Source organism: Mustela lutreola, chromosome 8, assembly GCF_030435805.1.
Source record: "Mustela lutreola isolate mMusLut2 chromosome 8, mMusLut2.pri, whole genome shotgun sequence".
Classification (NCBI taxonomy): Eukaryota; Metazoa; Chordata; class Mammalia; order Carnivora; family Mustelidae; genus Mustela; species Mustela lutreola.
This window is the reverse complement of record NC_081297.1, coordinates 73,929,411-73,946,641: the sequence shown is the minus strand read 5'-3', so window position 1 is coordinate 73,946,641 and position 17,231 is coordinate 73,929,411. Positions and strand designations below refer to the sequence as shown.

Below are 17,231 nucleotides of genomic sequence, written 5' to 3'. Positions count from 1 at the left end.
GTGGGTTAGTTGGTTAAGCCTCCGACTTTGGCTCAGCTCATGATCTCGGGGTCTTGGGATCAAGCCCTCTGTTGGGCTCCCTGCTCAGTGGGGAGTGTGCTGCTCCCTCTGTCTGCCACTCCCTCTGCTTGTGTTCTCTTTCTGTCTCTCAAATAAATAAAGAAAATCTTAAAAAAAATATATAAGCTATGGCAAGAACAGGAGAAGCCCTGTATGTTTCCCTATAAGTGAGCCACTAAAAGACAAAATAAAGATCCATATCTATTCTCTGGCTCCATTCAAGTCCATCTAAGATATATTTCCAGGAATAGTGGTGCAGATTTCAAAAGTGTTTTTTAAATGAAATTTTAAAAGCTCTAAAGTACTTAAAAACAATCTGATACCTACTTCAAAAGATGCTTGAGTATGATCGGGAGATTTCCAAATACTGGACTAGAATTTATCTTTGTGATTCTCAGCCTTTTGCTGGCAGTTCCATGATGAACATCTGCTTGAATCATTGTAGTTTTTATGAAATTGTGCTGATCCGCAGAGAGAAACACATATTGTCGGTTTAGTTCCAACATGTAGTTTCTTCCTAAGATTTTGAAAAAAGAACAAAAAAAGTTATTAAGTTGATGTGGTACTTAAGAGACTTAAAACATCAATGCAAAGAGAGGTCTAGGGTTGAGCATTTGAAGATATTTATAACTTCCATGCACAAGGAAAAAGAACTCAAACACCTTCCCAGAGTTAATTCAAAATCAGAGACCAAAATAAGGATGTTAATATATTTTGGAGAGATTCTTTCTTGGCTCTATTTTCCATTGAACAAGAGATTAATCTTTATAGCAAACAAGAGAAAACAACAACAAAAACATCAATAAAACAACTTTAGAAAAAGATATAACTGTATTATCCTTATGCATGAAAAGTTTTGTGAAGGCCTCAATGATGTACAGTAAGTTGAGCTGAATATACGTAGCAAGACAGTCCCTTACACAGGGCAAATGTTATAAAGAAGAAAAGGAAAAGACATGTTGATATAAGATAGTGTGTTCCACCACTTTGAAGCTCTTCCTTTAGATCTTATATTCCTCTATCACTGGCCTACTGAGGTAATAATCAGAAATATCAGTGCTTCTTATTGTGGAGGAAAAGTCCCTACGGGAACATTGAATAGCTAAGTAGAATGATATCTGAAATATATGTTATAGGCGGGCATAGTTGTTCCTTCAAAAATAAATTGTGGATGTTCATCCATTTATTTCTGGTAATTAATGAAAAATTAACTCAAGGATAAACAAATTGACCAATGAAATAGAAAAAGGAGTCAGATCCATGTATAATTGAAACTTTATTTATGACAGAGTTACTCTTGCAGATAACTATAGATAGAAAGACCTTTCAAAACAAATTGTTGGAATAACTCTTTATGCAAATGAAAAATATTGAAAACGAAACGCTACCTTACATAAATGATGTACTAATTGTCTATTACTGTGTTACAAAGAAGCCCCCAATGTAGGGCTCCAAACCATAATAAGTATTGATTTCACACAGTTTGTATAGGTCAGAAATTCAGGAGCAGCTTATTTGGTAATTCTGCCACAGAGTCTCTCATGAGGTTCCAGTCCAAATGTTAGTCTTGTGTTATAGTTTTCTGAAAACATGGCTGAGACAGGAGAATCTGCTTCTAGGTCGATTGTCTGCATGGCTATTATCAACGAGTTTCCCACTGACTCTTGGCCAGGGAGGTCAGTTTCTAACTACATGGACTACTTTATAGGGCTATTCGAGTGTTCTCACGAGATGGCACCTGGCTTCTCCCATAGTTAGTGCTACAAGAGGGAGAGAGCAAAATGGAAACAGCAATTGCTTTTATTATCTAGGCACAGAAATCAAATACCATCATTTCTTTTAAAAAATACTATTCATTTGATAGAGAGAGAGAGCAGGGGGTAGGAGCAGAGGAGGAGGGATAAGCAGACTCCCTGCTGATCAGGGAGCAGGACATGGGGCTCAATCCCCGGGATCATGACCTGAGCCAAAGGGAGATGCTTAATGGACTGAGCCACCCAGGTGCCTGCAAATACCATCATTTCTGTGCATCCTATTTATTATCCAGGTTAGCCTTATTCAATGTTGGGAGATAACACACAAGGGTATGAAAACAGGCAGAGATTTTGGGAGGTGGTCCTGGAAACTGCTTACCACATGCACAAATTAATTATAGATGGGTTAGAGAATTCTGTAATACTTTTATAAACAATCTATGAAAATATCCTTATGATCTCAAGGCACAGGTTTCTCAAACAAGAATCAAAATGCTCCAATTATAAAGGACAAGATTAATTAATTCAATTACATTAGAAATAAGGCTTCTTTGTATCAAAGGACAGTATACAGAAAGTGAAAACCAATCGCAATTAAAAGATATTACAGCAAATCTAATTAAAACATGTTAATATTTAGAATATATAAAGAACTGCAAACCAATACTAAAAAGATAAAGAACTCAAGAGAAAAATGAACAAAATACTTGAGCAAGTTCCTCACAGAAGAAAGAATGCCCTATAAACATGAAAAACGGTCAACTTCATTAATAATCAAGATAAAGATAATTATAGCCAAAGTATGATGCAATCAATTTGATTTCACATCCATTTGATTTGCAAAAACTAAAAAATCTGGGAATATCAACTCATGATGATGTGGAGCTATGGTAACCCTTACACATGGCTGGCAGATGCGTAAAGGGTAGAACCAATTTGGACCATAATTTAGCATTATGTAGTAGAGTTGACAATAATTCCTCTCCTGAAAAAAATCATATGTGCATATAAACACACCCATATATATACATATATATGTATACATATATATGTGTGTGTGCACACACATATTAAAAAAACATGCACACGTATATTTGTAGAATCACTAATAGCAAAGAACTGGAAACAGTTCAAATGACCAATAGTAGAATGGATAAATAAATTATAGGACATTTATACTACTATACAGCTGGGGGAGGGTGGGTGTAAAGCTGAAGGGAGTTAAAAAAAAACAAAACAGAGAGACACTAGACACTAGATCATATTTGAATGCCCATCAGTAAGGAGGGGAAGATTGGTGATATAAAGAGAGAGGTGGCCCCTTCCATTTCTTCATTTTACATGACGGGTGAGGTAAAAGTGGTGTGTATTTATTTTAAAAATATTTATTGTTTACCTACTTCTGCCAGACCCTGTTGTTGATTACAAGGGATGCAGATAAACTTGAAAATTGGGTGAAGGAATTTGTAAAAGCTTCCATTTCCTTCCGAGGAAGGTGGTAAAGTCATCTCATGAGATGAGTAATATTGTTACACATGTATCTGATTAAGAATATTGAGGTTTAACACCACAAGTGCCCAGAACATAATGCCCCATCAGAAGGAAACTGATATTGAGAGACAGGCAATGGAAGGAATCTTGCGGATATATTTGCCCCTGCCATCCCCTGGCTATTTGGAGATGTAGAAAGTCTACACGTCCTGTGATACTTCAGTTGTGCGTCCTACTAAGACTACAACCAGGTCAGTAATGAACCCCTTTATGTTTTCCTTTCTTCTCTCCCTGCTTCATTTTTCTTTTTATCTCCTTCTTGCTTCCCTGGAATTTGACTTCTTGATAAAAACAACACAGCTTTATACATGCTCTGTCTTTCAGGGTACTCAGGGGAAGATAAAATTAATTATTTCTTGCTGAATTTGGAGGATCCAGTAGCAATTCAGGAAGGGGAGGGCAGGGAAGAGATGAGACAGAAGTGAGAAGATGAGAAAGGAGCCAAATGGATCACATGAAGCCAGGTTTTTAAATTTTTTTTTTTTTTTTTTTTTTGCAATGAAGTAGCAGTGAAAAATCCCCAGCAGTGGATAAGATGCCTGACATATCTTTAATAACTAGGATGTTTATTATTAGATATAAGATGATCTTCCTTTAAAGTCCCTCCTACTCCTCTCACTTTCCCAAATTTAGTAAGTTATATCACATACATATATATTTTATTATTTTTTCTTATTTTGTGGCACTATAATAAATGACTGTGTTTCATATCTGGGTTAACATGACCTATAATAGAAATGGTATTATCAGGTGGAAAGGTTATTCATCAGCTAAGCTAACTCAAAGAGCAAAACGTTAGAAGCCAGAAGGACCAAGAAAATGTTAGACCTAGGTAATTTCCAGAAAATTGGAGAAAAGTTTTATACTGACCCAGGCATGGAATGGAATGATGGAGGAAATTTGATTTAGACATTAGGGGGACTGGAGATCCCACAGGTCACCTGGGCTATATATAAAACACCTATATTGTCCAGCAATGGTCGTCATCAGGGGCTACTACTGCAATGATACTGATTTTTAGAGGTCACTTTAAATAAATAAGTAAATAAATACAGAAGTCTTTTATTTAAAAAAGATACACTTATTTCTTTAATCAATAAGGGTTTCTGACACTATTTATTGATGTTAGAATTGAATTACGGATGCTTCTTCCAGATATGAGGTTTTGTTGCTATGACTGTTGATATTTGGGAACTGCCATTTGAGACCATTTATTCAGTTCTGGGCAGCTGTATTAGGGATGCCATAAGCTGTTCACAAGAATCTTTAATTTCATAAAGGGAGTAGTTGGAGATGTCCATGCTTATTTTTTATAGGTAGTGTGACTGTTTTAAATAGAGCAAAAAAAGCACTATGTCTACTAAAAAGATAATACTGTAAAAGTTAGAAGTTATTTCTTCTTGTTCTGGTAGATATTTCTACTTTCTAATTTATTAAACAAACAATCATTTCTAAGATTACACTCATATGCACTTATCATGTATAGACAAAAGTCTTCCTAAAACCTTTCGTAAGTCACACTTCATGCATGTCAATGAAGCTCACAGATATCTGACATTTCCTAAATCAAAGTGACAGTGACGCTGCCTGTCATTTTTAGCATGATTCAAAATAGTTCAGATATGAGTAGTGCAGGACAACTATACATACTCCTCTTGCAAATAATTTATGTGAAACAAATATACTTTATTTTTAATGTTTTGATTGAGAAAAGATTTTTTAGTGATACTGCAATGACCTAAGGTCATAAACTCCTGCAAATCAAATCAAATAAAATTTAAAAAAGTTTCAGTTGTTATATTTATCTAGAAATTTATGTGATTTAGCAATTTGTCTTATGCCAATCAGTAGGTGGAAAAACATCTTTCCATTTTTCACTAAGAGTATAACAGTAGTACTTAACTTTTAAAAAACACCTTTTGTAAAGTGTTATTTGATAAAATAGGGACACTATAATTTCCTTTAATGTTATTTAGCAAGGAAACAGTTCAATGAGGTGGGTAGGGATATAGAACCTGGAATCAGACACACTTGTTTTTGAATACTAAGCACCAATTAGATTTGTGAGCTTGTACTTTCATATTTGAGTTTCCTCATTTTTAAAATGCAGATACTGAGTAGCTATTGCAAAGTATTATTGTGGTAAATAAATGTTATAATACTTTTATAGTGATTAGCATTTTGCCTGGAATGTGGAAAACATCTATTATTACCATCATCAGTATTAACTTTTAAAGAAAATTGAATATATTGATCAAAAGTCATCACAGTTCAGATATGATTTTTTCAAACTGCCTATTTTTCCATTTGACACTCCTGGAGTTCCCCTAATCCTTACTCTGTATCTCTTCCTCCCACCACAAAAATCTTTGGGCTCTGTCTTAATATATTAAATCACATCCTGAAAAAATCAATCTTTTATGATATGATGATCTGAAAATTGTTTTTCTAAAACTTATTCCTTTACATGCTATGTATAGATGGGACTTTGTTTAATCCTGAAACTTGATGACTGTGAACTGATGATATGAATTCCTTTAAAGTCTTTGTATACTAACCCTTGAAACTGGAATATGCATTTCAACACCCAAATATGATATAACAAACCAGCACTGGCTGGTATTTCATAGCACATATAATCACAATATCAGACCATTCCACTTATGAAGAAATTACTGTTCTATTCTTCCACATGGGTTGTATCAATTAAGACTATGTTCAACTTTACATAACAGATTGCAGTAGCTTACCTAGTATGAGCTCACTTCCCCCATGTAACAAGAATTCTGGAGGTAGTCACTGTAGAGTTGGTGCAGTTGCAAAATAACTCATCAGACCATCTCCTATCTCCCAGCTCTTCAATCTTTACTGTATGGCTTTTATCCTATTGACCACAACGTGGCTGTTCCACCTCCAGATGTCATGTGCATGTCTCAGGAGGAAGAGAGTAGAATGAAGAACAAAAATGTATTTTATTGGGAAAACAATAGCTTTCTTGCATGTTCTACCTAGGAGCCGCTTTTGTGTATCATAATTCTAAATTACATAGGAGCAACTCTAGCTTAATGACCATCTGGGAAGGAGAATTTTTTAATTGGTGCTACCTCTACAATTTAAGGAACAAAGACAAGATGAATAAATATTAGGTAGACAATAAGCAGTGTCTGCTACATAGGTCAAAAAGCTTTTACTTGACTTATAGAGAATGATATAGCAACATGATTATGTCACCAAAGGACACTGGCAGTGGCTTAGTAGGGAACTTTATTTAGTAATATAAATTACTATAAGTTACAAAATAATCAGCTAATAAGAGGAGGTAAAGTTCAAGATTTAAAAAAATCACACAGAGGACTAGAATAAATCCTTTTGTACTGGATTGGTGTCAGAGACTTCAGTATGAATTCCTATCTAACTGTCTACCTACCTACTTATCCATCCATCCATCCATCCATCCATGAAGCATCTATCTATAGCTAGAGAGATACAGAAATAATTATAGATATATGTGTATACATAGGTCAATATACATACATGTTTCCTGTTAAGAGGACTTAAAAACAGTGATGCCAGTAGCTATAGCACACCAAGGGTGCAGATCTTGGTCTCTAAATACCATTTGCCAATAATAGCATTAGGAGCTTTTTGGGAAAATAGTTGATTTTAGGGCTGGGTCAAGGTAAATATTAGAGGAACCTGGAGCATCTTGCAATACCAAAAAGTAAGGAAGTGCTTAAGAAAACAAAAGAATGGGGGCATGTGAAAAGGTCACAGGAATAAAAAAGAGATGTCAGTGGCCAAACCTGGAATGGCTTGGGCTGCAAAATAAAGTAGTATTGGATTATAATACAAAGCATAAAATATACACAGGTCCATACTGATATAAAGAAATCACTGAATAAACAAACAGATGGGGGAGAAGAGATACATCTTCCTTATGGAAAATTCCAAATAACATGTGCAGATACTTCCTCTCCCCCTCCAGAAGGGGGGGCTTAATTTTCTAATCCTCTTCCACCTTCAGTATGGGCTGGACTTAGTGATCCCCTTCCAAGGAAGAGTGAAAACAAAAAATAGAAAAAACAGCAACTTCATGTGGAAAACATGGCAAGCACTATTTTAACCTAGTGACTGAGGTCACATTAGTAATCATATTATGCACCTCTGATATGATGTGATGAAAAGGATAGTTATCTATACAAAACCTCCACTCTAGTCATCAGAAAAACATCAGACAAAACCACATATGGGCACAACTTACAAAATTCATATTCCTCGAAACTGTTAGGGTCATGAGAAACGGGGAAGTCTGGGAAAGTGTCACAGATCAGAGGAGACTAAAGAGACATGATGACTAAATGGAATGTGATTTCCTGGAAGGGAGTCTGGGGTAGGGAAAAACGTTAGAAGATGGAATACATTTTGGAGTTTAGTTAATAAATGTATCAATATTAGTTTCTAAATATTGACACATATAACATGTTAGTGTAAGATGGTAACATAAGGGGAAACTAGGTGAAAGGTATATGGAGAATCTCTATATTACCTTTGGGATTTTCTGTAAATCTAAAAATCATTGCAAAAGAAGAAGTTTTAAAAATCCCCACATAGTTAGAATTGAAAATGATACTAGACTATTAAAGAGATTTATAATGATAACATGAATTTATAACAAATGGTCTCCAAATCTTCGGATGGATAACTACAAATTGCTTAAGTTACTTAAAGTTACTTCATGAGTACTAGACTGGTTCAGGCTCTAGATTCTAAGGAAAGAGAAGCCTAAGTATAGAAAGTGTTTCTAATGAGATTTCTGAAAAACTCTAACCTTTAATAGGTCAAGTGAAAGGGGCCAGTAGGTGCAATTAATCATTCTATTGTCTTCTTCAAATTAAGATATTTGTTGTTAGGAACCTCTGTTTACAATTTTTAAAAAATCAAATCCTATAAGTTATTCCCCCCCCCCAACAAAATCATAGAATCACCTTGAAAAACCTCAAGGAAAAAATTGCCTCTACTTCAGAATATACATTTTTAGAGCAACAGCATTGGTAATCAGCTAAGATTAGTGTAAGACATCAGTACCCAGAATTTTAATCTTGCTTTCCCACTCATTCTTTCAACGACCTTGAGAAACTTATTTAGCATGTTCTTTGGCCATCAAATGAGATTGTTAGAATTCTCTAGGTTAAAAAAAAATATATATATATATATGTCATCATAATATATTTTTTATGACGACATAAAAAACAAAACAAAACTTAAAGTGTTAAATAAAAATATCTACTGAGGAAGGACATTTTACCATTTTGTGATAATGAAAGGGATATTTATTTCCTCCAGTTTCCTACTATTATAAACAAAAGTAGATGTCAGTAACAACAACAAAGTCATTTCTGCTGAAAAACAGACCCAAATGCTGTAATGAATGAAATAAAGTTAATCTTCAAAAGCATACCCCCCAAAAGACATTCAAAATATTTTTTTCTTTTAAAGAACTTCTTCCAGAAACCCGGTATGAATTTAAATACCTTAAGTTGCAATTAGCATAAGAGTCATTGAGCTTCAACCGTTAAAACTTTCAAGAAATTTAATTGTCAATTGCCTATCAAGAAAGACATCGAGTGAAAGAATCTCTCCAAAATATATTAACATCCTTATTTTGGTCTTTCATTTTTGAAGAAACTCTGGGGAGGTGTTTGAGTTCTTCTGTTCTCAAGGAATTTAAGTGTGGGGTTACACACAAGAACCAATTCAGGGGCACCTGGGTGGCTCAGTGGGTTAAAGCCTCTGCCTTTGGCTCAGGTCATGATCCCAGGGTCCTGGGATCGAGCCCCGAGTTGGGTTCTCTGCTCAGCAGGGAACCTGCTTCCTCCTCTCTCTCTGCCTACTTGTGATCTCTATCTGTCAAATAAATAAATAAAATCTTAAAAAAAATAGAATGTATAATTCAAAAGTGTTTAGGAGGGACATCAGGCTTATTCATTATACATTTTGCCACCTCACAGAGGTCCACATGGGGGCACTCTTTTGCTGAGATTTTTCTACACATTTTAAGACTAAAGATTTTATGATAAGGAAATTTGGTAATACACACACACGTTTCATTTTTCACATTTATTTCAATTTTATTATCCTAATCAATCTCTTCCTCTGCCATCTTTCTGCAGGTGACTTTTTTTTTTTTTTTACTGTGGTAAAGTAGACATAAGTTTTGTCATTTTAAAGTATACAGTTCTCCAAAAAATGAAGTGTACAGTTCTGCAGCATTAAGTCTATTCACATTATTTTACAACCACCATAATCATCCAACTCCAAAACTTTTTCATCTTTCCCAACTGAAGCTCTGTACCCATTAAACAACTCCATATCCCCTTTGCAACAGTCTCTGGCAACCACCAGACCTTTTGCCTCTATGAATTTGATTACTCAGGTACCTCATTCAAGTAGAATTCAAGTAGAATAATACAGTATTTGTCTCTTTGTGACTCATTTATTTCACTTGGTATAATTCTTCAGAGTTCACTCATGTTGCTCTAGATGATTCCTAAGATGATTTTTCTCTAACTCCACTAAGTACCCAAAACTTTAGAAAAAAATTAAGTTAAATGAGGCTCAAATTATTGGCACGTCTATATTTGTGCTAGAACTGTGTTGATCTGTTATCCATTTTTTTCTCCATCTGTCCACATCCCTCAACTTCCTAACTCACCATTATTTGGTGAGTCAAATTCACAACCATTATGTTTACCAAGTTCACTACAGAAAATGATGCCTTACTGTGAGGTTCAATTCCCATTTAAAGGATTTATCATTTCACATTTGCAGTTGAACATAATGGCAACTTTTACACAAAGTGAGCAATAGGGGCACGTGGGTGGCTTAGTTGGTTAAGTGTCTGGTTTTGATTTCTGCTCAGGTCATGATCTCAGGGTCATGAGACTGAGTCCTGCATATCCATGCTAGGCATGGAGCCTGCTTAAGATTTTCTCTTTCCCTCACCCTCTACCCCTCCCCCGCAAAAACAAACAAAACGAAACAAAAGTGACAGCACCAAAAAGCAAACATAACTGCCTATAAAATGCTTCCTGATCCAGTACTATGAAGACAGGTGGGGGAAAAGGGTGGTGGCACTGTCTCAATTATATTTACTTTGAGACTTCTCTCACCTGATACTATATATCCTTTTAAACAGTAACAATAAAAATGTCAATTTCTTCTTCTTCTTCTTCTTTTTTTTTTTTTTTTTAAGATTTTGTTTATTTATTTGAGAGAGCGAGAACATGAGTGGGTGGGGGCAGAGGGAGAGGGAGGAGACTTCCCACTGAGTGCAGGGCCCGACCTGGGGTTCAACTTGGCTGGATCCCAGGACATCGAGATCATGACCTGAGTTGAAGGCTGTGGCTTAACCAACTGCCACCCAGGTACCCCCAAAATGTCAGTTTTGTCACACAGGCAAGAGAAGAAAGTGTCAACTGGGAAAATTTTAACAGGCTTAATGAACTCTGAGATGAGATGATCTTCATTATTGTCATTTTCCCCGTCTGCATTGATGTTTCCAAAAAAACCATACACATAAATAATCAAACAGAAAGACCCACGATGTCTTTTGGGGTCCAATGTACCATTAAGAAAATGAAAGAGCACTTTTTCATGTGTCTGTTGGCCATCTGGATGTCTTCTTTGCAGAAATGTCTGTTCATGTTTTCTGCCCATTTCTTTATTGGATTATTTGTTCTTTGGATGTTGAGTTTGATAAGTTCTTTATAGATTTTGGACACTAGCCCTTTATCTGATATGTCGTTTGCAAATATCTTCTCCCATTCTGTCAGTTGTCTTTTGGTTTTGTTAACTGTTTCCTTTGCTGTGCAAAAGCTTTTGATCTTGATAAAATCCCAATAGTTCATTTTTGCCCTTGCTTCCCTTGCCTTTGGCGATGTTCCTAGGAAGATGTTGCTGCGGCTGCGGTCAAAGAGGTTGCTGCCTGTGTTCTCCTCAAGGATTTTGATGGATTCCTTTCTCACATTGAGGTCCTTCATCCAACACAGACACATGAAAAAGTGCTCCATATTACTTGGCATCAGGGAAATACAAATCAAAACCACAATGAGATATCACCTCACACAAGTCAGAATGGCTAAAATTAACAAGTCAGGAAATGACAGATGCTGATGAGGATGCAGAGAAAGGGGAACCCTCCTACACTGTTGGTGGGAATGCAAGCTGGTGCATCCTCTGTAAAACAACATGGAGGTTCCTTAAAATGTTGAAAATAGAACTGCCCTATGACCCAGTAATAGCACTACTGGGTATTTACCCTAAAGATACAAACGTAGAGATCCGAAGGGGCACGTGCACCCAAATGTTTATAGCAGCAATGTCCACAATAGCCAAACTATGGAGAGAACCTAGATGTCCATCAACAGATGAATGGATCAAGAAGATGTGGTATATATACACAATGGAATACTATGCAGCCATCAAAAGAAATGAAATCTTGCCATTTGCGACAACGTGGATGGAACTAGAGTGTATCATGCTTAGTGAAATAAGTCAAGCAGAGAAAGACAACTATCATATGATCTCCCTGATATGAGGAAGTGGTGATGCAACATGGGGGCTTAAGGGGGTAGGAGAAGATTAAATGAAACAAGATGGGATTGGGAGACAAACCGTAAGTGACTTTTAATCTCCCAAAACAAACTGAGGGTTGCTGGGGGGAGAGGGGTTGGGAGAATGAGGGTGGGATTATGGACATTGGGGAGGGTATGTGCTTTGGTGAGTGCTGTGAAGTGTGTAAACCTGGCGATTCAAAGACCTGTACCCCTGGGGATAAAAATATATGTTTATAAAAAATAAAAAAAAATTATTAAAAATTTAAAAATAAATAAATAAATAAAACAGTTATATAGAATGGCAAAAAAAAAAATAAAGAAAATGAAAGAAATATTTTTGGAAGAGCAGATTATAATATTGTAATGAAGCTAGCCTGAAAATACCATGGCAGTCTCCTTATAGGAGTCAGAGAAATTACTCCAGAAATATGAACGATCTGAAAGCTCTCGGTAGATGCTCCAGTTGCTTGACCCAGCCCTGCTGGAGGAGGTCATCAGAGGACATGATGTCTGATTGACCTCTGAGCTGAACTCCAGCAATCAGAGGCTACTTACCCCTTCCCTTGTCCTTGAGGTGTATGCTCTGCCCACTGTTCTCGAGATAGGAGCCACGTGAAGAACACAGCTGTGAGAAAGTGTTGCTGAGACCCTCCAGACTGAGCCCTTAAGGCCTATATAAACTTTCATGGGTTTGGTGGGCGGGTGCGGAAATCTGCTTGTTCTGAAGCCAAGAAGACCATCCTCATGTGTAAGTTTCCTTGCTTATTAAAACGGCCACCTACCAATCTAGAGTGGCCTGCCTCTTTCAACGGTCTTTCTGTCCTCTGTATGTGAGGGCCAGTTTCAGATTTTCTCTGTTGAACTTCCACGGTTGCAAAGTAACAAGCTAATTCCAATGGCTTCTGCTTTTCTGTATGTGATAAAATGACACTTGGGCATTGTTTGAGGAAACATCCCTGGTTCCAGAGAGGCAAGCTGAAGGAGTTTGTGATCTCTTGAAATTGTATGCTCATTTTTACTGATCTTTGAAGTTAGAGAAGGAATGGGTCTCCTCAAAGAAAAGACAACTGTAGAAGAAGAAGGTGTTCAAAATTCATAATCATATCAATAGGCATGGAGAGAACTAAGAGTAATATTCAAAATTATTTTCCTCCCAAAGAATCTACTTAAAGGAGGGAGCTGTATAGGTAGCCCCCCACCTCACCCTTCCATTTTCTGTTTGTTTTGCTTCCTGTTTGTTTTGCTTGTTATTTTATTTATTTATTTTTTTTGCACTTAAAATTTTTTATTGAAGTGTAGTTGACACAATGTTATATTGGTTTCAGGTGTACACATAGTGGTTGGAGAAGACTTTCTGCTATGCCACGTTCACCACAAATGTGGCCACTATCTGTTATCCTACAACATTGTGACAATATCATGGACTGCATTTCCTTTGCTGTACCTAGCAGTACATGGCAAACTTTTAAGAAAGAAAATGAGAAAAGATAGATCACATATTTTTTTTTCAGCTCTTTTTTTGGTAAAAGATATTAGTCCAGTCATGTTCTCTTACCTCTCAGCATTGGAAGAATATCCAAGACTTCCTAGCTCAGTACATCTCAAATTACTTACAGCAAAGAACAAGCTTTTTCTCAATTTGTTTTGAACATATATATATTTTTTTTAAAGATTTTTTTTTTTCATTTATTTGAGAGAGAGAGAGAGAGAGAGAATGAGCATTGGGGAGGGGCTGAGCAAGAGAGAGAGAGGGAGAGAGAGGGAAGCAGGCTCCCTGCTAAGCAAGAAGCCCCATGCGGGGCTTGATCTCAGGACCCTGAGATCATGACTTGAGCTGAAGGCAGATGCTTAACTGACTGAGCCACCCAGGCACCCCTGAGCATGTACATTTAAAAATACAATAAAAGTGTCATGATAATGTTAAACTGCTGCAGAGGTTTCTTTTCTTTTCTTTTTTTTTTTTTTTTTGGATATTTTCTTTTTTTAAAATCTTTTCATATAAACATATATTTTTATCCCCAGGGGTACAGGTCTGTGAATCACCAGGTTTACACACTTCACAGCATTCACCAAAGCACATACCCTCCCCAATGTCCATAATCCCACCCACTTCTCCCAAACCCCCTCCCCGCAGCTTGTTTGTTATTTTTGAGGAGAGGAGAAAACCTGTCTTGTTCCTTTTGAAAATCTGGATCTTTGATAGAATAGTTTCTGAAATCTTTTTCATATCCTCAACCTGGATTATTCTGGCTAAGATTAATAGGCTAACCAAAAATAAACTCTCCCAAATGTTATCTAGTTCATTGTTGATCTCCAAGAGAAAAAAATATAATTAGTGATAATTAATCACTGAGGCTTTTCTTTAAGAGAATGTTTAAACCATGGCTCAAGGCTCAAATCAGACAGGGCTCCTCATACTTCATAAAGTTTTGTTTTGTTTCTTTTCCTCTTCTACAAAAGAGCTAGAATCTGGTTTAAAGGCTCAAATGAGAGTTTTGATGGAAATTAAAAACCTTTATTTGTTAAGCTCTATATTATATGTGATTACTGTTCTGGGCCAGTTGCATTTGCTGAAAGCTTAGGATAATTGTTCCAAAGATAGCAAAGAGAGAATTTTAAAAGGACTGAATAATGGGAAATCTAGATATAGCTTTAAATTTTGGGAGTTTATTTGACTTTACAGTTTCATTGAATATAAGGTGTTCCCTTCTTTTGAAGATCTCAGTAAGTTATTTTGGGATCCGACAGGTTTACATTTTCTGGACCACTGAATAATATTAATTGCTAGCATGTACTTAATTTCTGTAAGGGGCAATTACACAAATATTATGTGGCTTATCTCATGTGCTCTTCAAAATGACCCTGTGAGATAGCACTGAAGAACCTGAAGTTGCTAAAGGTTAACTCAGCAGCTTACATAGAATTGGAGAATTAAAACACAAGCCGAGGCAGTCTCACTCGATAACATAGCACACGTCATGCTGCCTCCCTGGTTCTAAGAATCTTTAATTTAAGCAGGAAGGTTTTCGCTTCTACTATTTTTGCAATTAAATAACTGTTTTCCGACTTTGGCAAAGCGCTTGACCTGAATTCTGACCTGTGCAATGGAGGTCTTGGATTAAATGATTTCTCAAGTCTTTTTCTTTTCTATTGGCAAGGGAGTGTCCTCCTGCTGATCGAGGTCATTTTTCTTTCAGTGGCTGGCAGAGGGGCTTTGGCTCACCTATAATTCAGAGTTTAGCGGAGCCAGTAGACTATGAAGTCTGTTTCACTCCACCAGCCAAGAAAGAGCAGGGGGCTGTGGATTTCACAAGTACTGGGGGAAGCGATTTGTCAGTGACAACCTAGATAACTTTGGGGAGCTGCAACAACAGCGCTCGCTTGGCATGTGGTATGTTTTGATGCTAATTGCTGCCTCATCCATGAGCACTTCGGTTCTCATTCCACACACCAGCCTGGAGAATATAAAAATAGAGGTAAATTTAGAAACGAACAGAATCAGTAACCTGGAAGTTTATTTCCTCTCTTTCTGGTTGTTAACTGAAAAATGTTCCACTAGTTGTTAGGAGCTTTAAGATCAAAGTGAAACGAAGAAGATGCTTGAGAATGTGGTCACCATGCACACCTTACCACTCTATAGGTTCCTATCCTAGTAGGTGACATGAAGGGAGTAATAAAGAGCGCTCGTGCAGTGAGCACATGGAAGAAATTTGCCATGTGACAGAGCCACAGTCTGAGATCTGGGGTTGAGGAATATATGGGTAAGAAAGAAATGACATAAATTAGGTCTCCATTGATAGCAAGAATATGGGACTTATATTACACAGTTGGTGGGCGTGCTCTTACCAGAAATGGTCTTAGCTTCAAGGAAGGGAGACACACACATTGGGCCTTTGGTGGTGGTGATTTTTTTTTTTTCTTAAGATTTTATTATATGAGAGAGAGAGCACGCATGTGGGCATGAGCAGGGGAAGGAATAGGGGGAGAGAAGCAGAAGGAGAGGGAGATAAGCACACTCCCTGCTGGGCAGGGGGCCTGACAGGGGGCTCTATCCCAAGACCCCAAGATCATGACCTGAGCCAAAATCAGATGCTTAACTGACTGAGCCACCCAGGCACCCCAACATTGGGCCTTTGAAACAAGATTGCTTTAACTGAATTTCAGGAAAGATGAAAAAATAAAAAAGGAAACTAAGAGTATGATATGCTTTACTCTTATTTAATAAGCCTTGCCAAATTTAAGCTTTACAGCAATTTTGTAATGTAGGTGGTACTGATATCATTGTATAAGTGAGAAAATGGATACTCCAGAGATGTGCAAAACTTGCTCAAGATTACAGTGTAGTTGGGAGTCAATCTGGGATACGAGCACACAACTTGTGGCTCAAATCTAGTATTTTTCTTACTACTTGTGTCTGGTAGAACCCTGCTGTGACAACTGGGGAAGCTCACCTTTGCTTTACAGGTCTCTTGTCTTCTAGCAGGCTAGCTGGCACATGATCTCATGGCGGTGAAAGAGGGGAAGAGCAGGCGAGTGCTGGTGCTTTCCAAGATCAGCATAAGGAAAACAGTCAATGATATTGTAATAGGGATGTATCGGGATAAAAGGTAGTTACACTCATGGTAAATATAGCATAATGATAAACTTGTCAAATCACTGTGCCATACATGTGAAACTAATATCGTGAGTCAACTAAACAAATAAATAAGTAAATAAATAAGTAAAAAGTTTTAAAATGATTAAAAAGAAAGATCTCCTTGTGTCATCTTATCTAATCTCCCATTGACCAAAGCCAGTCATGGGCCAAGTCCAGCATCAGAGCACAGAAAGACATGGATATAAGACGAACTCATAAAGTAGTTGAAAGCAATGAGAGGACCACATTTCCGTCATTTTGAAAAATCTACCACATTGTGAGAAAAACTGAGAATTATAGTTAAGTCAGTTACCACCTGAAGAACTTGAGGTTTTCATTGCCAGAAGTAATTATCTGTAAGTTATCTGAAATGACATAAGTGAATTTGAATGTCCTGTTTCAATTTTAGAAAATGCCTGAAGTGATTTTTTTGAACTTAAAAAGTAACTTGAATGCAATATGTTTATTTTTAATATGCAAAATAATAGGAAAAGACGTGGTTTTCTTTTCCTTTTTTATCTTTTCCTTTGCTATTGTTATTTTTTTTTAAATTTATTTATTTGACAGAGAGAGATCACAAGTAGACGGAGAGGCAGGCAGAAAGAGAGAGAGAGA

General features: G+C 36.7%; 1 long non-coding RNA gene across 5 annotated transcripts in view; it reads right to left on the bottom strand.

The window, feature by feature from the left end:
* LOC131838875 (uncharacterized) overlaps positions 1–17,231 on the bottom strand; it is a 92,201-nt gene that overhangs the window by 22,809 nt on the left and 52,161 nt on the right. For all 5 annotated transcript variants that reach the window (XR_009356730.1, XR_009356726.1, XR_009356729.1 and 2 more), the window contains one exon: positions 388–577. This is a non-coding gene — a long non-coding RNA (uncharacterized LOC131838875). The remainder of the gene's footprint in view (positions 1–387; positions 578–17,231) is intronic.